Consider the following 25,579-nt stretch of genomic DNA (forward strand, 5'->3'; position numbering starts at 1 on the left):
TATACCTCTTTTGATTCACAGGTATTAGCAGATTATAAATGGATATTGTCCAGTAATTTTCAGAAGAACAGCTCAATTTTCACAAAGCCAGACCTACTACACTTGTTCCTTATAATAGTTTTTATATACATGCAGTTCTATCCAATTTTAGTGCTTTTAAAATGCAAGTCTGAAAAGTTTCATGTAGACTCTGTAAGGTAGTTTAAAAAAGAAATAACATTCCCCTTTTTCATTATAAGGACCATAAAATAAACCTATACCTTCTTGTAGACATATCAGGTGAACTGTTCCTTTAAGTTGATTATTATAGCTTACATTAAGTAATTTGAAAATTATAACACTTACCACCAATTGAATATGCAGTTCCCAAATTCTCACTGTATACATTTATTTTATAAAATGACCCCAGTATGCATGATATGTTCATATTCATGATATGCCAAAGATATTGTGCAGAATGCAACTATGTAGGCAACATAGATTCATTTTGAATGCTCTATTAAATATATACATAAATTTAAAATGTCTAAATATAAAAAAATTCATTATATACACAAATACTTCCAATATGCCCATTTAATATGTTAATAATTGAGAAATCTAGATGCCAATCACTGACAGGCATCACTTTCAGAATGATTTTCTACACTTATTCCACTGCATCTTTTACTCTGATCAAGTAGCTTCTATGAATAGCTCATCAGTTTCCCAACAGCAAGTGGGTTTTAGAACTCTAATCTATACCTTGGAGATGACTTTTGAATACATTTACCGGAGGAAAAAGGAATTCTGGCATAAATCAGGGTTCAGAAAACCCATGATTGACATAAATGAATACATGAGTAATCCCTTAAGAAACATACAACTTTTACAGGGTATATTGCTCTGAAGCCAATGCATGTGAGCAGACTTGAAAATGGTTTTACAATGATGAGAGCTATAGCCATTAGATATATGAACTGATAACATTACAAAGTCAGTCCGATGTAACTTTTTCTTGCATTAAAAAGATGTAACATTATTTAGCAGTACCATCTATCTACAAAGCTTAACACTTAAAGCAGAATTGTCATCCTATAATCAATATTTTAAAAACTGCAGAATATGATCATTTAATAAGTGATGCTAATATAGCAGTAGAAAATACTTTCATAGTTATAGCAAGTGGAATGATGTCCCTCTCTAGATACATCCACATCAAATCCCTAGAAATTAAAAATCATTACTGGAAAAAACACTTTTGCAGATTTAATTAAAGAACTTTGGATGAGATAGTCCTGAATCCAATGATAAGTGTCCTTATGAGAGAGAGAAGAGGAGAGAGACACAGAGAAGGCCAGGGAGGATGGAAGCAGAGATTGGAGTTATGCCTCCACAAGCCAAGGAATGCCTGGAGCCATGGGAACCGTGAAGAGATAAGAAAGGATCCATCTCCGGAGCCCTCATAGGGTTCACAGCCCTGCTGACACACCTTGACTTTGAACTTCTCCTCCCCCTCAAACTGTGAAAGAATAAGTTTCTTTGTTTTAAGCCTCACAATTGTGGTAATTTGTTATGGCAGTCCCAGGAAACTAACATTATTTTTTCTGATACAATAAAAATGTTCTGTTATATCCTTCAGGATTTACTACTATGTTCCTTTTACCAGTGCAACCCTTTTGTAAGTACTTACTGTATACCAGGTCTCTGCTAATTCACATCAATCACACATTTATTTTGGCAGGTGGAGAATAACAGGCTTATTGATACTAAATAACTTGACCACAGGGATCTTAAGGAACTCAGTAGGGGATTAAACTAATCCATTCAACTCCAAAACTCACATTCCTACCTCCTAATCTAAAGCTATAGAAAGAAACACACTAAGGTTACTCCCACCCAATGCAGTAAGAGTGAGCAAGTCACTGGAAGCTTCTCCCAGGGCTCACCCAAGTCCCACCCTCCTCTCCTTGCAGGCACAATGAAGACCACACTTCCTCCCCCTTGCACAGAGATGGAGCCACGTGAAAGTCTGAGAAGAAGGGACAAGTGCCACCTCCGGCTCCAGGCAGAGAAAGGCAGGAATGAGATCTTCACGCTCTCATTCCCTGTTAAGACCTGTGTTGAGATGGGTCCCTGAGTAACCATGTGAAAGAAAGATCTCTGCCAACTCAATACAAGACAAAGCATGAGTAAGACACAAACCACTGTTCTGTTAAAACTCTGATGTTGGAGGGTTGTTTCAATAGAATAAATGTCACACTAAATAACATAAAAATGTGCCATCACCTGGCGAGCGTGACTCAGTGATTGAGCATCAATCTATGAACCAAGAGGTCATGGTACATGCCTAGGTTGCCTGCTTGATCCCCAGTAAGGGGCAGCTGATCAATGATTCTCTCTCATCATTGATGTTTCTATCTCTCCCTCTCCTATCCTCTCTGAAATCAATTAAAAATATATATTAAAAAAAGAAATGTGCCATCATTTGTATTCATAAGGCATTTCTTGCTTCTATCTCTTCATTTCCACACATTGAGCTGGGAGATGTCTTGTACCCATCCTCTGAGATTTAGCCTCATCGACAATAATGGGTGATTTCATGTGCAGGACTACACATCCCACTATTACATAATACTTACTTTTTGTTCATCTCTTTCAAAAGTGTTTCTATTTTAAGATGCAACAGAAGAAAGAAGAAACATTTTTTATTACAATTAGAAAATACCATTGGCAGTGACTATGAAACTATCCTCTCCAAGCAGAAGGGCATTCCTTAGGGGCAGTCAAAGAGCATTAATCACGTACATGGTTTCCTGATTCCCTGGGTGCAGTTAAAATGCATTAAAAGTATGAATGGTTACAGAGAATGGAAGTCCCAAGAGAGACCTGGTTTGGATTTTATTTCCTCTGGATGTACACTTTACTCTGTCTGTTAGGGGTTTCTATGCAATTGCATAGTTTATGCATTAATCCCTTCTCTTAAAAACTGCTCAGAGGTGGGTGCTTTTTAAAAAGCAAACAGACTATTTATGCATTGAATGAACATGGATTATGCCTGTGTCTCCGACCTTCTTATTTCATGTGTTTAGGAATTACTCATGGAGAACTTTCTCCCAATAATATTATCCGACTTACTATAACATAAAAGTCATTTTTTGAAGCTGTTGTAACTACATTCATGTTCCATTTTAAGAAATAAAGTTGGCTTTCATTACAAAATGCTATTTATTGAAATAGAAGTCATTGTACAGAAATACATAAATGTATTTTAATTTAGATCATTCCAAATGTATTTAATCATAACCATGTTTAAGTTCCAGGATCCAAATATTTGAGAAAAATGTAAAACAAAGACTATCATAAGTGATATTTAACCTTTAACCATATACCTAAATATGTACATGAATCAGTGATGTTAGGAAAGAGTTTCAAAAACAAACTATGAAAAGGACCAATTTTAGTAGCTAACACCTATATAGCTCTCACTTTATACCAGGCAATATGTAGTTGATCTTCATGCCAAATCTTTTAAGAGAAGTACTAGTAATACTTTCCTATTTTACAGATAGTGAAACTGAGGTAAAAAGATGTTAAGGAACTTGCTGGAGATTGCAAAGCTAGCAAGTAGTAGAGCCAGGATGGATTATGACCCTGCCATTTGCTACTAGAGGCCACTTTCTCAACTGCTATTCTATCCACACAGTTGGCTGCATCAAAAGTAAACTCCTAGGTGATAAAAACTAAAACATAAACACCAGAAATCAAGTTGTAAAACAAGTCACATCCTAGGAGAAGCTATTTGCAATGCAATTAACATACAAAGAGTTCTTTTTTAGAACATACAAAGAACTCCTACAAAGTAATGAGACAGAGATTAAAAGATCAAATAGAAGAGAGGTCAACAAATATATGTATAGCTGAGGCATAGAAAAATCAATAAGGGATGGCGACTGAACACATTAAAAAATACTCAACCCTATTAGGGATCGGAGGAATGAAAATTAGCCACAAGATACCTCTTTATACTCTAGGCTGTCTAACAATTAGAAAGTCTGACAGTACGCAGTGTTGGGAGCAGGTAGGGAAATAAGAATTGTCATACATTGTACATCAGGGAGTAAATTAAGGAAACACTTGGGTGAGCTATGAGACAATGCCTGGCAATGTCTTACATGCAAATACCCAACCACCCAGCGGTCTGCTCTGGGTAGAGCCTCCAGGGAAACCCATGCACCTGAGCCCAGGAGACTGTACAGGACTGTTCATGCCTTCATGTCCACAGTAACAAAACAATGGAGCAACCTAAGTGATCAGCAATAGGGTAATAGAAAAATATACTGATATGATTATATATCATATGTGACATACATCTAGATTAAATTATTCGTCAGGTGAAATAAGTGTGAGAAAAAAACAAGTCATCTTTTCTGTCAAAGAACAGTTTAGGCAGCAGCCATTTTGGACTGTGTAAGTTGGCAGTCGCCATGTTGGCTGCATGGCTTGCAGCTCCCCAAGGGGCTGCCATCTTGAAACGGCAAAGGTCAACCCCTCCCTTCAAACTAGCCAATTGCAAAAGACTGTGCGCCTGAGCTCAGTCAAAAGTGAGGGACAGGTCACGTGGGGCAGGATTAAATTGCCAAGCAGACCGCCTGCTCAGTGTGAGCATGCTTCCAGACCATGTGCTGCACACCCTTCTACGTAGAAGTGAAGATATTTGCCTTGCTGCCTGGCTCCCGAGTCTGTTTTGTGTTCTACCAGGACTCCTAAATTTGGGGGCTCGTCTTATTTCTTACATAAGTTAGCCAGATACTACATATATATCAATATGGGTAGTTCTCAAAAACAAAAATAGAGTAGAAAGTGCAACTTACACATAAGAAATGTACTGCATGAGATACTACATATATATCAACATGGGTAGTTCTCAAAAACAAAAATAGAGTAGAAAGTGCAACTTGCACATAAGGAATGTACTGCGTGATCCCAATAATGGGAATTTTAACAATACTGACTGAATACTATATATGGTATCCTATATAATAAAAGGGTAATATACAAATAGACCAAATGGCAGAACAACCAATCAAAGCGAAATATGCTAATGATATGCTAAGGCTGCTCAACTGCTCCCTATGACGTGCACTGACAACCAGGGGGCAGATGCTCCAACCGGTAGGTTAGCTTGCTGCTGGGGTCATCGGGACTGAGCAAGATGGGCCGAACATGCCCTGGAGCCCTCTTGTAGTTCCTCCCCGTGGGGTCTTTCAGCCTGGCCTGCACCCTCTCGAAATCTGGGACCCCTTGGGGGATGTCGGAGAGCAGGTTTCAGCCTGATCCCGCAGGCCACTCCCCTTGGAAGGGCACCAGATGCAGGGCTCATGGCTGGTGAGCGCTGCTGCGACAGCGTGAAACTCTCCCTATCGGGACTGATTGGGCGCGAACCTGAGGATGGAATAGTGGGGTCAGGATGAGCAGAAGCCGCAGGTAGGAGCTGCGGGCAGCGTTGGACTGCAGGTTTTGGCCCGATCCCTACAGGCCACCCAGAGGGACCCCACCTGTGCACAAATTCATACACTGGGCCTCTAGTATGTGTGTGTGTATAGATAGATAGATAGATAGATAGATAGATAGAGATCTATCTATCTATCTATATATATCACAGGCATTTGGAGGATTAAATAAATTACTTTATCTCAAGTGACTTATCAGGTGATCAGGGCCTGGCACCTTTTGACCAAGTATGGATTTGCTTCCCATTTTATTACATATTATTATATGGCTTATAGATTATGGCTTATGCTAATCTATTTCATCTCTTGGAGTATACTGTAGGCCATTGTGGGAGGGTCAAAGGGGGCAGATATGGGGAAATGGGAAGAGCGAACCTTAAGAAAATACCCAGGCAAGGTGGGTTCTATGGCTAGGCTGTTGGTCACAACCAGTCCTGGAGAAAATGGTAAGACTTGCTCACCACAAACTCTTGGTGACAGCTCCCTTTGGTTTTTCGTATCCAGAGCAGAGAGACCCAGAGAGAGCGACCCGTGACTGCAGTCTAATAGGGGTGTGTGTAGGAAAGCACACAGTACTGGAAGATCATGGCAAGAAGAGGTGCATTCAAGGCATTCCTGCACACCAGGCCATGGGACCTTGAGCACATCACATACTTTTCTCCAAGCCTCAGTTTCCCTAATTGGAAATTGTGGATATAACTAGAATTTTCCCCCTGGGAATCATGTTAAAGTTAAGACTGTAATGTATGTAAAACTCAAACAACAGTGCTGGGAACATATGAGGCTTTAAAGGGGGGGGGGAGTAAGCTATTGTTATCACAAGAAGAGGAACAGAGGCCTGAGAAAGCACAGCCAGCTCAGAGTAGAGAAAGTCCAATAGGTCAACAACATGGAATTCAACATGTCTGCGTTTGGGGCCAATAAATATTATCATGAAAATATGTTACAAGCTTTGTGGAATTGAAATTGTCCATTTTCCCACACTGAACTGGGGAAGAAAAACAAATGCTATTTCACCAAGGAAAGATGATTCTCTTTGAAAGTGTAAGTTTTCTAATCCATCCCACACAGGATGCTTCTCTTTGCAACTGATACTGGTCTTGCCTTAGTGAAAGCTTAAAGACCACTTGTTATTTTCAAAACCTTGGGAGAAAATAAATCAGACCAAAATTGCTATTATGAATTTTCCTTTTGGTTTGAGGCAGAGGAAATTCACATTCTAAACTAATTTCGTTGGAGTTGGACAAATTATGCAGACGACTGATACTGCAGAGAGGTACCAGCTCCCACACTGTAGCCTGGATACACACGGTTCCAATGTTTATCACAAAACACACCACACTGTCGGGTTTGTGAGCTGGCCAGCTAGAGCTAAATGAGGGAGAATTAACATGAATTCTGTTTGTGTTCCTTCAAAATACATACTCCAGTTTCCAGCAAACACAAAGAATTAAGTCTTAGGCTCAATCACCCAAAATGTGCTAGCTACACAAAAGCCAAGCTCTTACTATGGGAAAGACATGCATTCAAGTTTCTGTACTTACATTACAAGAGAAATTATATATCTATATATCTACATATCTATATATCTATATATCTATATCTATATCTATATATAATTTAATATCATAAGAAGGAACAAATGGTGAATTATAAATTAGAAAATTCTCACATTATACCCCCCTGCATAGTTTTCTGGGAGACTTCTCATGATGGGCTAGGTTTTTGTTTTTTGTATTTTTGTTAATTCTCACCCGAGAATATTTTTTTCCATTTATTTTTTTAGAGAGAGTGAAAGGGAGGAGGAGAGACAGAGAGAGAAAAACATTGATGTGAGAGAAACACATCGATTGGTTGCCTCCTGCATGCGGCCTGCAACCTAGGTACATGCCCTTGACCAGAATTAAACCCAAGACCCTTCCATTCATGGGCCTACACTATAACCACTGAGCAAAACTGGCTAGGGCAAGGCATTCGTTTTTTAACTGCTTATACAATATGCCAGAATTTTACTGTAGTTGAAGCAATGTTTCTGAATGCCAGCCACATTAGACAATAAATGCCAAAATACCTTTGTCTGTGAGCACTGCATGAATTGGAATGTGGTGAATTACAATCGCAGATGACCAGAAACACTGTGCCTCGATGACTCAGATCTTACAATAATCTCAAATGCCTTCAAACTATCAAAAATTGAACAGTTCATGTGGTTTATGTGCCAAATGCACTCTATATTGTTATATTACTGACTTCCAGTGGTGTTCATGATACCTCATGGTTAGACCTTTGATTAACCTGATTCCTTCATTCGCTGATCCTGAGGCGGAAAGAGAGCTCACTGTGTTTTGCAGTCTGATCATTCACAGCTAATTTCTCAGGCAGGAGAAGAGCAGTTGGTGTGTTGGCTGACAGAGGTGGCATCTATACTAAGGTTCTCAGATGTTCTAAGCTTTAGTCTTCTGTATTGAATATCCCAGAATGGTCTCTGTTGTTATGGTCCTATCTGTGAAGGGAGCTCCTTCACCTTGGAGGCATCTCCGGGCAAAAGGAGACGTCACGTTTATGTTTTTCTAGCTTCTTGTGATTGTGTGTGTATATGTCTCTGTGTCTGTGTGTATGTGTGTGTGTGTGTGTAAGAAGTATGTTTATGCATATGGCCTGTGAATATGCATATGTGTGTGTACCTACCTCACTCTTCTGTTTCTCTACAACACACTGATTTCCTCAAAGCTTTTCTTTCAATTGCTCTTACCTCATAAGTGTGTTGTCTATTATGGCACTGAAATGAACTGAAATTGATTTCATTAATATATGTGAAGCTGACACCTCATATGTTTAATGGAATTTATGCAAATAACCACTTCTGTTTCATAGGAAAGAGAAAGGTGATCTTTTGTTTTGTGACTTTGAATACCAACAGATGCTTTTAAAAATAAATTTCAATTTTAGTGTCCTTACAGAGCAGAAACTATGCAATATTCATAAACAACTCTCCTGGTATTATATCACTTCCTTTGGAGCAGCAGTGCTTTATAAACAATTTGAAGGTTCAGTTTAAAGGGTGTCCAAATGTTCATAGCGGTCTATTCCTAATTGCCAACAACTAGAAACAACCAAATGTCTTGCAACAGGTGAATGGGTAAACAAGTGGATACATCCATACAAGAAAGATGTATGCAGCCCTAACCAGTTTGGCTCAGTGGATAGAGCGTCAGCCTATGGACTCAAGGGTCCCAGGTTCGATTCCAGTCAAGGGCATGTACCTTGGTTGCGGGCACATCCCCAGTAGGGGATGTGCAGGAGGCAGCTGATCGATGTTTCTCTCTCATAGATGTTTTTAACTCTCTATCCCTCTCCCTTCTTCTCTTTAAAAAAATCAATAAAATATATTAAAAAAAAGAAAGATGTATGCAACAATAAAAAATGGGTTGTTGATATATACTACAGTGACAACTTGGAGAAATCTCAGGAAATTATGCTGACTGCAAAAGATAAAGAACATTCTTCTTGAAATAACAAAATTATAGAAAATAGGTTAGTTTTTGCCTGGGCTATAGGAAAGAAGGTGCAGTTATAAAGGGGTAATATGAGGGGCCTGTGGTGATGCAGTGGTCTTGTATACTGATTGTGGTGATGGTTACACGAAGCTATTTATGCAGTAACATTACATAGAAACACACACACACATACACACAAATGAATGCATGTAAACCTGGGGAAATCTATGGACTGTACCAATGTCCATTTCCCGGTTTTAATGCTGTACTATGTAGTTATGCCTGATGTTTCTATTGTGAGAATGGGGAGAAGTTACAGGAAACTTCTCCAAGTATTTCACCTGGCAACTTCTTATGAATCTAGAAGCATTTCAAAATAAAAAGCAAAAAAAATAGGAAGGTATGGTTTGATATACTTTACTCTTTTCCCTGAACTGGTTCTCCAATATGCCTCTCAATTACTTCCTAGCAATAATTACAGTAGAATTTAAAAAAAATTGGAATAAAAAGAAAGTAAGGGAGGAATGGAGGGAGAAGAAAGAGAGAGAGAGAGAGAGAGAGAGAGAGAGAGAGAGAGAAAGAAACAGTGCTGATTATCCTTTTTGTTCTCCAGTCTTAGCCACTGGAGCTTAGGTGACACCACCTGGGCTCAGTCCTGCTTTGTTCTGTGAATGAAGGCATTAGCCCTGGAACATAATATACCAATCACACTGCCCACTGCAAATCAGATGTGAGAACTGTGCTGTTTCTGAATGAAAACTCATCCATTATAGCTAAGCTCATCAGAGCCCTGCATGCACTTGCATTGCCATATGTTTACAGGGAAAATAAAAAATGGCATTTTGGCTTACAGTGCTAAGTAGAAGTCCTAATGCATTCTGTGTGAGTCCAGGACCTCATATAGTACACATCGGCTCTCTGGGCACGTGTTCATGAAAGTTATGTTTTCGCCGGGCAGATATGCTCTTGATAATTCACAGGGGAGCTACGGCCCTGCCAATCTGCTTCTATGGCCGCCTTCCCACGGCCCCAACTCCTGGAAGCTGGTCTACTTGATTACATCTGTTTCTTTTCATATTTATTGCAATGGAAAAATGTTACATTAAAATATCACTTTTTTCCAGCATTTAATATCTGATATTTGAAATTGAGCAGCTGGGTCAGCCTCATGTTCTCCCCATCTCCCCATCGCATGGCAGCTGCGCTTGTGCTGAAGTCCTCCTTCGTGAAAGAATGAGGATTCGAATGGGAGGTCTCACTAAGCAATTGTACTTCCAATCAGATGGATAAAATCATTTACAAATGTATGAACTGAAATATCTATTAATGTTCTAAGATATTTAAAAGCATATCTTCTGCAACATCACTTTTGAGATCCTAAGCATCTACCATCCATTCTCCCTTGTAAATGTCCTTTGAAACCTACTCCCCTTAAATGACATGATTGGAACTTTTGGTCATCTCTTGCCTGGTGGTAGAAATAGCTCTGTGCCTTGAGAACAGGAGTTAATTCTTTCCATGGACAAAGATTCCCTCCTTGATCCAAGTTTTGTTTGGCTCTTCTATGCTCTCATTTTTACTAGGTCCAATCTTTAGAGTTCAGTTTTAGCAAGAGTCATTCTAAGTCAGTATAACCAGAATCCTGCATGCTCCACATCTGATAACTCTTGATATCTGATGGGGTTCTTCATCCTCCACCACCCCCCTGGAGGTGTCTACTCACCCTGGCTGGGTAGCAAGAATCCTGTTAGGTTGGTTTAGCCAAAATCCTCCTTTTCTCCTGATGCTCCCTCCTAGTAATTTCCTATCCACTTTGCTCCTTGGCCATAAATCCCCACTTTTCCTTGTATTGAGAGTTGAGCCCAATCTCTCTCCCTTACTACAAAACCACATTGTACAGCCCCTCTTGTATAAAGTCTGCCTTACCATTCTTTAACAAGTATCACCAAATAATTTTTTAAACATCATCACAGCTTCCCCACTGCCCCAGAGAAACATGGACGAAGTCACAGGCCCTCTCTATTCTCAGTCCCCTCAGATGTACTGGCATAACGTTTTCAGGGTGAGCTTCATGGGACTGAGACCTGTGGCTGCCCAAATTTAAAACTGACCCATACCCAGAGAGCCCCACGCTTGGTTTAATGCTCTACTGTTGCCATCTTGAAACTCAATAATTCTACCTTTGGACTACTTTTGCAAGTGAAATTCAATGAGACAATGGAACATGTACATGAGTGGAGAAGATATACACACTTTGCATGCTCTCTGTTCCTTACTGCCTCATTCATATATAGCATTTGCTATGTCCTGCAGGACCCGTGATGTATTGTGGGAGTCCAGCAAGACTAAAGGCCAGTACAAGGTAGGTGTGTTATGTTTATGACAGTAGAGGCAGTAGTACCAACAGACCGAGAAGGCTATGTTTTCCCTTCAAAGTAGAACTTGCTTTAAATGGAGAAGGCAATGATTGTCTACAAAACATGAGTGATAATTATCATATCCTTTCTTACTCTCGTTACTCCCCTATGTTGGCCAACTACTTATGCTGGAAATGATGACCTAGAAGGAAAGGTAAAGACATGGGAGCCGGCAGATCTATTTTTTTAATTCAGTTCTTCTTTCTCTTCAATAAGAGAATGTTGGTAGAATATTTGCATTTTGCAGAGGGAAATAGAAACAGTTGAAGTAGGCTTGTGCAGTGTTTTCACCGCTCTGATAAGAACGAAATACATATGCATATATAAGCTATGGAATATGAATTGCCTAATTTCAGTGATTCTGTGTATAAGTAAATGCTCCTATATTTGCATTTAAATCTGGCACTGCACAATATAAAGGTAAATGGTGAACTTCATGTCAATAACTTCAAATGTTAATTTTTACTTACTAAGAATGACATTTCATAGTAAATAAAAATACATCATGACAAGTCAAGAGAGAGACCATGAAGAAAGAAAAAAGCTTTAGTATCATTTAGTACTTTTAATGGCATTTTCACCGCCCCTGCTTTTGAAACAGGTTCATGTTTTCATTTTTCACTGAGCACTGCCGATTTTGTAGCCTACTCCAAACACGAGCTGCCTCAGCTCGCCACTGTGGGGTTTAAATGATAACGCAGATGAAGGTCCCAGGCACAGAGTATCAACCAGTCCTTCCCTACCTCTCTTTGATTCACTCTAGCAGCCTCCCTCCTATTCTTCATGCTTGCAGCCTTTGTTTGCTCCAATCAATTATCCCCCATATTACTGAAATCAACATCCTAAAGCAGACATCTGCCAGTGGAAATCCCTAGTTCAAAAGCCTTCAGTGGTTCCCCATTGCCTGCAAGTTCATGAAACCCAAGCTCCTTTGCAGAACTTGCGTGGTCTGTGAGGACCTCCTTGACCGACTGTGAGGACCCATAGCTGCCTGCCTTAGATGTCTAGGCTGATTGAGACTCTGCATCCTCTGAGTCCCCAGAGCAGCTTTATCATTGATCAAAACATGCTATGATGCTTTGCTTTTTAATATTTGTCAAACTGTGAGCTCTTTGGGGACAGAGACCAAATAGCATTCACATGTATTCCACAGGATGAAGCTCTGTTTCTAATACTCCTGAAACGTTTGTTCAGGAATGAAGATCAGCACCGTTAGCACAAGGAAGAATTTCCAGTTCATACTGTCAACACAATCTTTATTTATTTTGCTGAATTTTGTCTTCCTACCAATTGCACCGTGACAAAAAGGGCCAACGTAGTATTGATGTTCTTTTTCAATTTGGCATGGGAACAACTCTACATTTTTCACATTCAATATTATTATGTATTAGTTTCAGATGTACAGCACAGTGGTGAGACAATCATGTGGTTTCACGTATATAAGGAAAATCCATCCTTCTCAAGAAAACACTACATTTTATGCCAATATTTAGTAAACTCTTTTTTTCACATGTTAAATTCTGTGCATCCTATAGACTTGAACAAAGTAATTTTCCTCCCCTTAATTAAGCCCGTTCACTCAAGCTTCCTGTTAAATGAAACATTATTTTCACTTATAAATGTTCCATGATGTGTTCCTAGTGGTTTCTAATTGAAGACAATTATACAAAGATAAATCAGGGCTCCTCAGTGGCAGTTGTTATTAGCATGCCCCCGATCTGCTTCTGAGGGCTCCATGTTGGTTTAAGGCAATAGGGCAGAGCAGGGCCCCAGAGGGAGCTCTGATGAAGCAGCTCAGGGATTTCTCGGGCAGCGAGGACATCTTTCATCTTTAATTTGTTGGTTTAATCTGGCTAGAGAGGAACTGACAAAATCCTCGTCACCTAATGTGCTTAATGGTCTAAATGAAATGAGTTGATGGTATTGGTTTAGTCCCTACTGGACCCATTTCGAAGTCATACAAGCCCCCCATAAATTTACTCTAATGAGCCCTTCTCACAGAAAATTTGCCACGGAAACCAGACCTTGCCATTTGTAAAGATTTTCCTAAAGCATCAAAAAAGTGAGATGATGAAAGAGTTTCTAGAACGTGGGTTATCACCCCTCAAAACATAGGCCATTCTCAACCAAGGAGAAAATGGTACCCTGAATGGAGGAGAGATTTTCTTTCATTTCTTTTCCTATTCAGACAGAGAAAAACCAGGCAAACAAATATAATATTAATTTTATTTATAAGTGGTGGTCTTGATCTCCATTTTCACTAAAGAAAAATAAAGTGACTTTACTTTTACTATTATGAGTTAATATTAAACCTCTCCTTGTCTCTCATGAAAAGGAGTAAAATGTTGAAATGGGGCTTAAAATAGAATAAACTGATTCCTCCAGAGTCAGGGAAGACATGCTTCTCTTGCTCTATTTATAAATGATTAATAGTTTAAAAATAATAGTGCAGGTAAGGACGATTTAAATTTGTTTGAAAAAGCATAAAGGCAAAACAAGAATAAAAACCCCACTTCCTTTGCTCTGTCTTTTTTGACCTTCAAAATGTGGAAAACTACCACCAATATCAAATTCACCCTCCCAACCTAGAATTTTATATAGTTAATGCACTGTCCTGGGACATGACTTCATTTTCCCCCTAGATGAGCTAGACTCAGAATGTCAATTTGATAAGCTGATGAATATATGTGCTTCATTATTTTGATACTATCTATTTAGACTGCTTTGCATGCAAGTATACACACATACCTCTCCCCCCCCCCCCCCCCTCCCACACACACACACACACACACCTCACCACCAATAACGACAACATTCTTTTTGGCCTAATTTGGAAGTTGGAAGAGCATTTTGTGTCAGGGAATAATAGAGAACAGAAATGTCCAGTATTTAGCCTTCAGTTTTATATAAGGAAAATGTAACTTTTGTGTACACAAAGCATAAGGGTCATACTTAATATTTTCTCTTTCTTCTCCTTTTTAGAGATTCAATAAAAAAATTCTAGCCTGTCATGCTGTAAATGTGAGCAGCTTCATGTGCCTGGGTCCTTGAAAAGTATCATCACTATTTGAAAAACAACAACATATATTACCCATTGAGAAGAGGTCAGTAGAAATACCTTTATATAAAATAAAATGGCATTAGGTAACTATTCTTTGCTGGGGTTATGTCATTTAGTAGAGAATTTTTATGCAATTTCTTCTACTTTTTCCTGAGCCTTTTTTTTTGGTGAAAAAACCACGATAAATCCACAGAGGGATTAGAAATCAGCCCGTAGCTTTTGGACTGATATGCTACAGTTCCAATGCATCAGCTAATCCTGGCTGGTCCAGCCAGTTAAACTAGGTACATTTATGTCACAAATGCATATGACGAATCAAAGTTAGCACCAATTCTTGCTACTTCAGCCATTGAGAAGGGATGCCTATTTCCCTCCCTGCCCTTGGATCTGGCCTGGCGATGACCTGCTTAGCCCATTAAAATGCAGCAGAAGTGATGCTTTCTATCTTTCTGGTCTCAAAAGATCTACAGCTGTAAGACACCTTGACAGAATGCTCCTTTTTTGAAAGTCTGACTACTGGTGACATCCATGCTGTGAGGAAGCCCAAGCTAGCCACGTGGAGAGTGAACACTGGGGTGCCTGACACATGAGTGAAGCTTCTTTAGTGCTTCCTTCTGAGACCAGCGGGTAGAGTAGATGATCCCAAGTAGTGCCATATGCAACAGACCTATGAGATCAACCCTTCCTGGACTCTTGAGCCATTGGAACCTGAGCAAGTAAAAACAGTGTTGTTAAAGCCAAGAGGGTCCGGCCTAGTTCACTGGAAGTAACAGACAGCCACAATAGTGTGCATTGCATGGAACACTCCTTGGCAGCCAACAATTGTAGAGGGAAATGATCTAATGAATGACTTTTCAATTTACGAGGGATAATGTATTTTTGCATATTATTTTGAAGAGAAAGATACTTGCAGAAACACAGGGTTAAACATTTAACTACCTGTTTCATTGAATCCTGAGTAAATTCATATTTTATTTAATGTAATTCTTCAATGAATTAAAATGAAAACACTAGATATACTCCATATTGTATGTTTCTGGGGTTGAGATAATGTTTAAAAAGTAAAGCATTTATGGTTTGTTACCTTGAGCAAAGTAGTTTGAAATGGAAATGATGTTTAAAACTAGAAATTAATATTGGGCTACATAGAAAATATTACACATTTGTATAAACTGGGCATATGACAACATAAACTAAAAAAAATGAAGTGAACTTTACCAGGGAGATATTTGGGCAGAATGTGGTTTGAACCAAATCTTGAACAAAAATATTGGGTAAAATTGGATAGTGGAATGGAGGGGAATTTCACATAAGTATTGACATGGCAGATTACTAATATGAGCTAAAGATGAAAGAAAAAGAAACTGAAGTCAGTTTAACATTTCTAGACAACACTCTAGCTTACTTAAGTCAGTTTAACATTTCTAGACAACACTCTAGCTAAGCTCTGCAGAGTATAATTTAGCCTGAGAAATATTTCTCTCAATGCTCTTGTGGTTGATAAAAGGGAAGGATTGGGGTGGCAAGAGGTTATTTCAACTGAGAAGTGACATTTGGGATAGAACGAAAGGAGAGTGTGAGAAGATAAACCAAACCAAACAAACAAAAGTCAAGCAATCAACCAACCAATCAACCTACCTACCAGCAAAAAAAATACAAAGTAGTGAAGACCTATTGCAGAGATACATTGCTTCGGACTTATTGCTATAAGAGGGTGTGTGTGTGTGTGTGTGTGTGTGTGTGTGTGTGTTCTGCAACAGCAAATATATCCCCATAAAACTTCATTAACAAAGCAGACAGCAGGCAGGATTGGGCCCTCAGTCCCCAGTTTGCCAACTCCTATGTATCTGAAGACTATTCATAATTGAATTACTCTGCAACCTCACACCATAAATTTTACAGTATTTATAATGTGCATATTGGTTGCAGATAGTACATTCAACTAGTATGCCAATCTTATTTTTTCAAGTCTTGCAATTCAAGTGACTTTAGGGACATAGCTCTTATTATCTGAAGACTTTTTTACAAGATGATTTTCTGGTTGGGAGATGCTTTGGTGCCTAAGTCTTCCTTTCAAATTCATTGGGTGTTAAATAGTCAAGTTTCCGTTCCTTGAGTGCCTACCAATTGGGATTTTAGTATTCATGCATAATGATGAGGATAAAATGATAGTTGGGGATACAAGTAAGAGGAGCATTGAGAGAGCTGGAGTAGAGAAAGAAAACCTAGCAGAGATAGTTAAGTGCCTTCCAATATGTGAAGAGCTTGTCCACCCAGCTGAGATGCTGTCTTTACTGAGCTCCAAGTAGGTGCTGGTGAGGTGGGAGAACCAACCACTACCAAGACACAGTTCCTGTCCTTCAGGAGCACACACTGGTAAACCTGTGGGACAGGACAAGTGGGCAACAGGTGAAGAGGAGAAAAATTCACCCATTATAAAGACCTGTCTGTAATGAGAGCTACCTGGGTTGAATTTTGTACCTGGACATCTAGGAAGCTCATCATCCCTGGAAGTAATCAAAGAGAAGTGTGATCTCTAGTCTGGCATGTTTATTAAAGCAATGCCTCAATTAGGACTAAATCCAGAATATCATGCATAAAGCAGCAGTTTACAAATTTGATTTACTATGGGAAGAGAGAAAATATTAAATTATATAAATCATACTTGTTACTCATTTGGCACCGTATTTCTATTTTTTTTTACCTATTCTTACTTTTCCTTTATCTAAAATTCAGCAGAAGGCAATGGTCAGTGCCTTTCCAAAGATGGTAAATAAAATTCAAAAAATTGTAAACCACCTATTCTTTCATTTAAAAGTAGGGGTTAAACATAGTGATTTATTTAGAAAATAAAACAACAAAAACTTAATTTTTTTGGTAACACTTTCAAAATTGCTTTTGATTGCTTTTAAGCTCATTTGATTCCCTGATATTGAGTCCCATATGAATTAAAAGGTAAAAGTAATGAAAATTAAATAACTAGAACACCTCCATTAATTAACATTATTGTATTTTATTTATTAGTTCATCAGTCATACCTTCAAACTAAATGGAAATGATGAATATTAACAATAGGAGCTAGTCAACTTCATTAAAGCTACCCACGTTTGAAGCCATATATTTTTTCATAATATTTTAAAATAAACTCATCACTTTGTAAGAAATGGAGTGGGGTACCAAAGGAAATACTGAAGCACTGACAATAATCAAATAATGCACTTGTTGATCTATGCAACGGCAAATGAACTGAATTAGTATTATGTTTCTTAGCCCTTTAAAGATTAAGCCAATTGCACTGCTTCCTGTGAATTGATGACAGCAATTCTCAATTCCTTGTATAGGAAATCAAGTTGGATTTAAGATTTATACCTTTCCATTGAAAGGGTATTTTCCAAAGAGGAAACAAATAAGAGTTCAGATCATTGATCATCATATTAATATGTCCAGTCTGTGCCCACCACTGTGCCAGGGACTGGAGGGACAGATAACATTTTGCACTCCTGCCCTACAGGTGTGCAGGACTCAGCAATGAGGACAGGCTGGCAGGAGAACCAAGTCTAAGATACGACAGCATCAGCAGCATTGTCTTGGGAAGGGTTGCATGTGAAGGAGGAAATGGCAGACATGTCAACAGAGAGATGGTATGGAATTCTGGCTGTACAGGTTGGAGGGGAGTATCCTATATAATAAAAGGGTAATATGCAAATTGACCCTAACAGCAGAATGACCAGAACAACCGCTGGACCAGTCACTATGAGGTGCACTGACCACCTCTTGGTCCCTTTCTTTGGCTGGCAGGCTCCGATCACCTGATGGCCACCTGCGCGGGGGCAGGGCCGATGAGTGGGCGGAAACAGCTGACCTCTCAGTCCCTTCCCCTGGCTGTCAAGCACCGATCAACCAGTGGTGAACAGGGAACCAGGGGTGGGAGGTGGCATGGGGCAGGGCCTGCTGTGGGCAGCTGGGGAAGATGGCCCTGATTGCAGGCCAGGCCTAGGGACTGTACACGTGCATGAATTTCGTTCTCCAGGCCTCTAGTAAACAAATAATGGGAGTGTAATTAGAGCTGGGACTGGGTGCGGTGAGTGAGAGCGCTTGTCTGAATAAAGACATGTGAACCTGAAGAGTATGTTTGGGGCACAGACAATATCCTGGTATGCCTGAAGCAAAGGAGGTGCCTTCAAGAAAGAAGTGAAGGGGTGTAGTAGGAGATGGTCTCAGCTGATAAATTGGAGCCAGTTTGTGAGAGACCCCAAGTGCCAATACTTACCATTTATTCTGGAAGGACCTGGGGATCACTGGAGATTTATGAGCAATAGTCTGAGCAATAGGATGGCCTGGTCAAAGGAGGAGGTGGGAAGAACTTTATACAAGCATCTTCACACAGGTATCACAAGCTTAGGGGTGGCTGAGCCTCTTCTGAGGTCACCAGTGGTTTCCCACAGGTTCAGCATAGGCTGTTATGTGGTAATCTCAACTCAGTCAATCTCGGGGGGGGGGGGGGGGGGGGGGGTGCAGTGTATGAGACATGGAGGAAGACCCAAAAGTCTGACCATAACTGATGCTGATAAGAGGATATCAAAGGTACACAAAATGGCCATTTGCTTATTGTTGGACTGGATGTACAAGCCGGATCTTCATCTGCAAAGCACTTTCAGTAGTAAAGGCAATATCATAGAGAATATGCAATTACAAAAGTATATTTAATCATTTTTTTCATTTTATATTCATTCAATCAATAAATATGTGTAAGTGTCCACAATGAACCAAGCACTCTTTTGGAGGCTGAGGGTTCAATGATGAACATACACGGTGGTACCACCTTGAATATAGAACTCACATGGATGTATAGGGTGATCTGCCTGGGAAAGGTTCCAGGAGGAGTTAGTGAGTTTCTGAGGTCTAATACTGTATAAGAACTACAAATGGTCCTAATAAAAGCATATAGTCCTATATTAAAGAAGTATATCCAATTTCACCATTATACTTGATAAAGAGTTCTGAGTTATAAGATTCAAGCAATGTAAGAAGAAGCAAATTACCAAGAATGAATACAACAGTTAATCTTAGTGATCTATGGGTTTATCAAGGAAGAAATTTGGATGGCCTCACATACAAGATAAACAATTTCTTTGCATTATCACTGATGTCCTTATTACATAGCCCCATTGAGATCAGATGCTTTAATCAGCATTTAGAGAAAAAAAAAAACACACACCAAACAACATGATTTAGCTCTTTCCAAAAGACATGCTTCAATTTTATCTTTGTAAGCTATACAGCTCATAGTCCTGCTAAGGGAGTTACTTCCTTTCATGAAAATCTAATACACATGTAAATCTTCTCTTTATCCTTTAGTCCTTTCCCCAGAGCAAGTGAACATAGCTGCTAAGAGTGGTTACATCTTAAAATTATACATGTTCAGTTACTTAATAGCTCTGAATGGGCTAAGTAGTGTTGATTCGAGATGTAAATCACACCACCACAATTGGCGTGTACCCACAACTAGCAGCAGACACGCCTTTTTCCACATGTGAAATTTATTTACCTGGCAGAGAGGGCAGCCAGCTCAATAATGAGGTCTCAATTCCTGTGCCAACCAAGCGTGGGGCCCAAAGCATGGGTTTCTCAGGTCTCTGCCACCAGCCCCACATTCACACTGTTGAACTGGAAGGTCAAGCCACACAATGCTTCTCCCAAGCACCATTAGGTATATTTGAATGAGCATCAAAATCATTCCTCTTGGGGAAAGGCCTACACTGCATTGAAGATTACTTGTGGATGGTGGGGGTGGTGGAGGGTCCCCAGAGACTGTAATAGTTGCAAAGAGTTCATCTTCTGTCCATAAGTTATTCAGAAGTTCTGGGGCACTCTTGTTAGCAAAGAAGTGAAGGTCAAATATTCTTTCCTTTTCATTCCTTTAATTTCTTAATAATGGATTGACTTTATGGAAGAAGATGGGATACATACATATAAATAGTTCTTCCTGAATAGTTTGATTTATGGTTCTAACTGGGACAATTTCTGAAATAAAATCAAGAGGTGTGTGTGTGTCTATCAATAGTTATACCCAGACAACTGGAATAAACTAGGCTGTCAGGGCAATCTAGGAATGGGGTCTCCTCTCTGTAATTAACAGAACTTCAAAGATGCCATTGTTAATATTCAAGTAAAAACATCATACAGCTGATTCTTTGTTCAATATGACATATTTCCCTTCATCCCTACATAGTCTCTCATTAACTTTAATGTATGCTAAATAGTGGCTTTCCAACTACTCCAGTCTGTAGTGGAACATGGTTCCCTGCATCAAAATTCTCTGTGATCAACGCTTCATCTTACTGCAAACTTTAAAAGAAATCATGTAGGGTTTTTATTCTCCTCAAGCTTAAGTTTTACATTCCTAGTCAACTGGCAGCATAGGTCTTTACCTGTGATATGTTATGATCCTAGTGTGTGGGTTTTGGAAAATTATTTAATAAGACAGGGAATTTACCTTGAGTATACTGGAATTCCCAGGAAAAGCTCTGAGCAAATAAAATGTACTTCCAAATTCTTATGTACTATTATTGGATGAGAACATGTTGACTTCAGAGAATCCCCAAATGAGAAATACTGGGAAAGAATTGAGCCTTATTTCAGAAATTGAGAAGACTAAAATGTATTTTGACTTGCAACTACTATTTGGGAATGCTCACAATACCAGCATTATAAAATATAAATACCGATATTTAATGTTAGAATACATTAGGGTGTCAATATGTATATTTTTACATATTTATGATAATGTAAGTGTATTTTGGGAAAAGGTAATTCACAAACAGATATATTCCTTCTGAAAATTAGAAGTTAACTTCCAGAAAGCAAAAATAAAGCTATTCATGATGCTCTATTTTCTATGAACTTGTCAAACCTTATTTTAGCCCTAATAGGCTAAGTACATTCATATGCAAACTTAAATATAACATGAATATAATCACATGGAGGGAGAACATATATTTCTCAATGCATGATGTTCTTTCATGAAAAAAAAATATAAACTATATAGAAAATATCCAGAGTTGCCAGAAAGACAAGACTTTTGAATTTAAAGAATATTCTAGTGCTCATCTAAGGAGCTGAAAATATAATGTATTGCAATTATATTGATTTTTTTATCCAGCCATTTTATGATTGAGTTTATTATATTTACAATTAAAAGAAAGAAACTGTTTAGGTCTCCAACAGGTATGGGCGCCGTCTACAAGTGCACTCGGGTTGCTGCTGGGCAGCATCTCAGCTCCATTACTGTGTCTGGGGGAAAGTACATCAGTCAAACATCTTCTCCCTTAATCATCAGTTAATGTGACTATTAACCAGATATTTTCACCAATATGTGCTTCCATTAGCATGATTCCAAGCCCTAATTGCCTTATGCTTTTTTCGATTTTAAATATCTCACATAAAATTGCAGTAGCAAATAGGCCTGTGTGGCTTTCTAATCCAGTTTTTTTCCAAACTTGTCCAGGATGACATTCTTTTATGTGCCTTTTATCTATTTTCTCTTGATTACTTCTTAAGACTTTTTAAAAATAAAAGTAATTCATATTGATGGTGAAAGCCTAAAAATTCAGTAAAGTTTAAAAATTAGTCTTAATAACATAAGTAAGAGATGATTATTGTAAACTTTGCATTTCTTCTACTCTTATGCATTAACATATTTATTTTTTTTATTTTATTATTTTAGAAAATTAAAGTCATACTACTTTTGCACTTGCCACTGTTTTGTAAGCATTTCCCCCAGACTTTTATTCCGTGGAAAAATAATTCATCATGGCTATCCATGAGGCCACTATGGATGTACTGCAATATTTCACGTTGCCTTATTTTTTTAAAATATATTTTTATTGATTTCAGAGAGGAAGGGAGAAGGAAAGAGATAGTAACATCAATGATGAGAGATAATTATTGATTGGTTGCCTCCTACATGCCTTCAATGGGGTTTGAGCCTGCAACCAAGGCATGTGCCCTGACCCAGAATAGAACCATGATCTCCTGGTTCATAGGTTAGGCTCAATCACTGAGCCACACCAGCAGGGCATGTTAACTTATTTTTTTAAAAATATATTTTATTGATTTTTTACAGAGAGGAAGGGAGAGGGATAGAGAGTTAGAAACATCGATTCAGCTGCCTCCTGCACACTCCCTACTGGGTATGTGCCCGCAACCAAGGTACATGCCCTTGACCGGAATGGAACCTGGCACTCTTGAGTCCGCAGGCCGACACTCTCCACTGAGCCAAACTGGTTAGAGCTGTTAACTTATTTTTGATCATTTAGTTTACTTCCAATTTCTTTCATTTAAATATTTATTTATTTAAATAAATTATATGTATATTAGTAAATATGGTTAACTGTATATATTGCTATAATAAATATCTATATAAGACTGGTTGTTTTATTTGAACTGATTTCTATAAGTGGCATTGTGGAGACACATAATGAAACTATTTTAGTGTTCTTGATTAATTTTACAAATTCCTTTCCAAAATACACCATTTACAGCTAGTCTGACAAAAGTTCAAGTCTAATATAAGGCTTTAAAAAAATATTTGAATTTAATATTAAGACTTAATGACACAGTCAAAGAGAAACAGGAAATTTTCAATAAAATCAACTTCCTAATTGCATAGCTTATATGAATATTTAAGATCCATAAATTATACACAGATTACATCCAAACAGATGAGAATGTTGAAAAAACACTCTGCCCTTTTATAAAACACACAATAAATCTACTTTTTGTTATTCTTATTTTCCTCAACAGAATTATAACAGGAATTCTCCTAATATTAAAACTCTATACACTTACCTATAATAGGGTTAATTTCCTTGGTTCTGATCAATTTCAATTTAATTTACCAAGAAAGAACAACTAGATTATTCAGTGGGTTATTGTCTTTCTTTATAATAATGCTTACAGATAAACATTTGACATAATACCATTAATTATTAAATCTTTTATGTTTTTATGATTATAGTATCTGAAATTTGAATCTAGATTTTGAGAGTGTAAAAACCTCACCAATCTCATCTTTTATTGAACAAAACCTCAATTTTTCTTTATTTTAATGAAGAGCTATCCATGTAATATTCCACTATAGCTTCTAAAAAATAACCATGAAAAAGGTACTATATATCTACCAAACAGGTAAATTCTATTCTGTTTAATAGAATGTAGAGACAGAACATTTATATGTTTTTCACTACTCATTTTTGTAATAAAAAAGTATGTAGATATAGATACAGATATATACTGGGTAGACTGACAAAATTAGAATCCCTTGTGCCAACACAAATAGTGTCCAATTAGTGTGGATTTGGCTTAGTGGCTCAACTTATGAAAACAGAAAATCAACCCTGTTAATGCTGAATGGAAATATCTGACACAATAACTTAAACAGATTATTCATATACCCTTGGTAGAAGAAAGAAGAGATAGTTTGACAAAACTTCTAGATTTCCTTATTGTGAATATGGATTAGTTTTTGGAAATACGTTTTCATTTGTTAAAGGCTTTCTTAGTGCTCATGGGCTGAACACAGAGTAAATTAAGATGTACTGTGTTCTGGTTTTGAATCTAAATAGTTTCTGAAGTTTAAGGATAGAAAAAGACTTGCATCATGTGATAGATGGGGGGAAATACATTCCATCTTATGGGATTACAATGATGATATACACCATGAAGTAAATAAGCAAACAGCATATTGGTTTATATCTGCATTTTACCACAAGTGATCTGAAGAAAAGCCATTGATGGCACACATGAAATTACACTGGCACCATGGCATTTGTATACAATGCAGGACTCTTCTATTTTACACCAACAAATCTACACCTTGACTCTTTATTCTTCACACACACACACACACACACACACACACAATCTTTATATATATAAGCATGTGCAGATAGCTACAGATTAATTCAAATGCTCTAGTTAAAAATTCTCTACCAAATTTTTATCTTTATTTTGCTCTCTATTTTGATTTATTTTTGTACTTGTCTTTACAGTCCCTTAAGTTATACAGTTACATGTAAAAGAAAAATATTAACCCAAACATGATATTTACCAGGACTGTAAACAATGAGAAAATATAAGCATGTACAGATAGCTACAGATTAATTCAAATGCTCTAGTTAAAAATTCTCTACCAAATTTTTATCTTTATTTTGCTCTCTATTTTGATTTATTTTTGTACTTGTCTTTACAGTCCCTTAAGTTATACAGTTACATGTAAAAGAAAAATATTAACCCAAACATGATATTTACCAGGACTGTAAACAATGAGAAACCTGTAATATGGAGGAAACAGTTTTCATTTGGAAACCACATAAAATCAGGTTCAAATTCAATGTGTTATTTCTCAACAGCCTAAAGTTGAGATTTTTAAACACCCTGTGAGTTTTCAGGTTTCTTTTCCAAGATAGCATTATAATATCAACGTTATTGGGTGGGCATAACAAAAAATATGCACTGGATAAACATCAGCTTCCTTCTGCTTAATCCATTTATTCCACCCTGACACCAACTGTTTATTGGCTGCTTAACAATGGCACCATTTCATTCACACATAGGGATAAATAAAGTGATTAATTACTCTCCACCAGTAGTGCGGATATTGGCTTTGATTAACTCAGTTCAGAAACAGTAACTAAAAAAAGCTAACTGATTGTTTGTAAGAGAAACCTACGCTTTGTCTCACTAACATTTCATTGCCCCTGTATTTGAAAGCGAATTAATTGATCAACTGTTTCAAATGAATAGTGAATTCCTGGAAGAATTAGCATCTTTAGGCTTTGTCAATAAACATGAGACTTCATTAGCCCAGCCAAACACCACATGGTTACTGGCCTTTGTGATGCCAACAAGATCAGCCCTTCATCAAGAAGCTAGTCCCTTCCATCTAACAGGGATAAATAGCAGATGGCCTTCGAGAGGCAGGAGCCATCTGAGGACCAGATAGTGAAGGCAGGGGCTGCACATCCATAGGATAAGGCACCGGGGAGCAGACTCCAAAAACATCTGGTCCCTAGTGACTGCTGAGTGACAACCAGCCTGGATGGTCACTGC

The 25,579-nt window shown here is 38.1% G+C and overlaps 1 protein-coding gene across 1 annotated transcript in view; it reads right to left on the reverse strand.

Annotated features, from left to right (window-relative positions):
• Positions 1-25,579, reverse strand: part of CTNND2 (catenin (cadherin-associated protein), delta 2) — a 642,889-nt gene that overhangs the window by 358,460 nt on the left and 258,850 nt on the right. The gene's annotated exons all lie outside the window — the stretch shown is intronic.

This window comes from Myotis brandtii, unplaced genomic scaffold (genome assembly GCF_000412655.1).
Source record: "Myotis brandtii unplaced genomic scaffold, ASM41265v1 scaffold328, whole genome shotgun sequence".
NCBI lineage: Eukaryota > Metazoa > Chordata > Mammalia > Chiroptera > Vespertilionidae > Myotis > Myotis brandtii.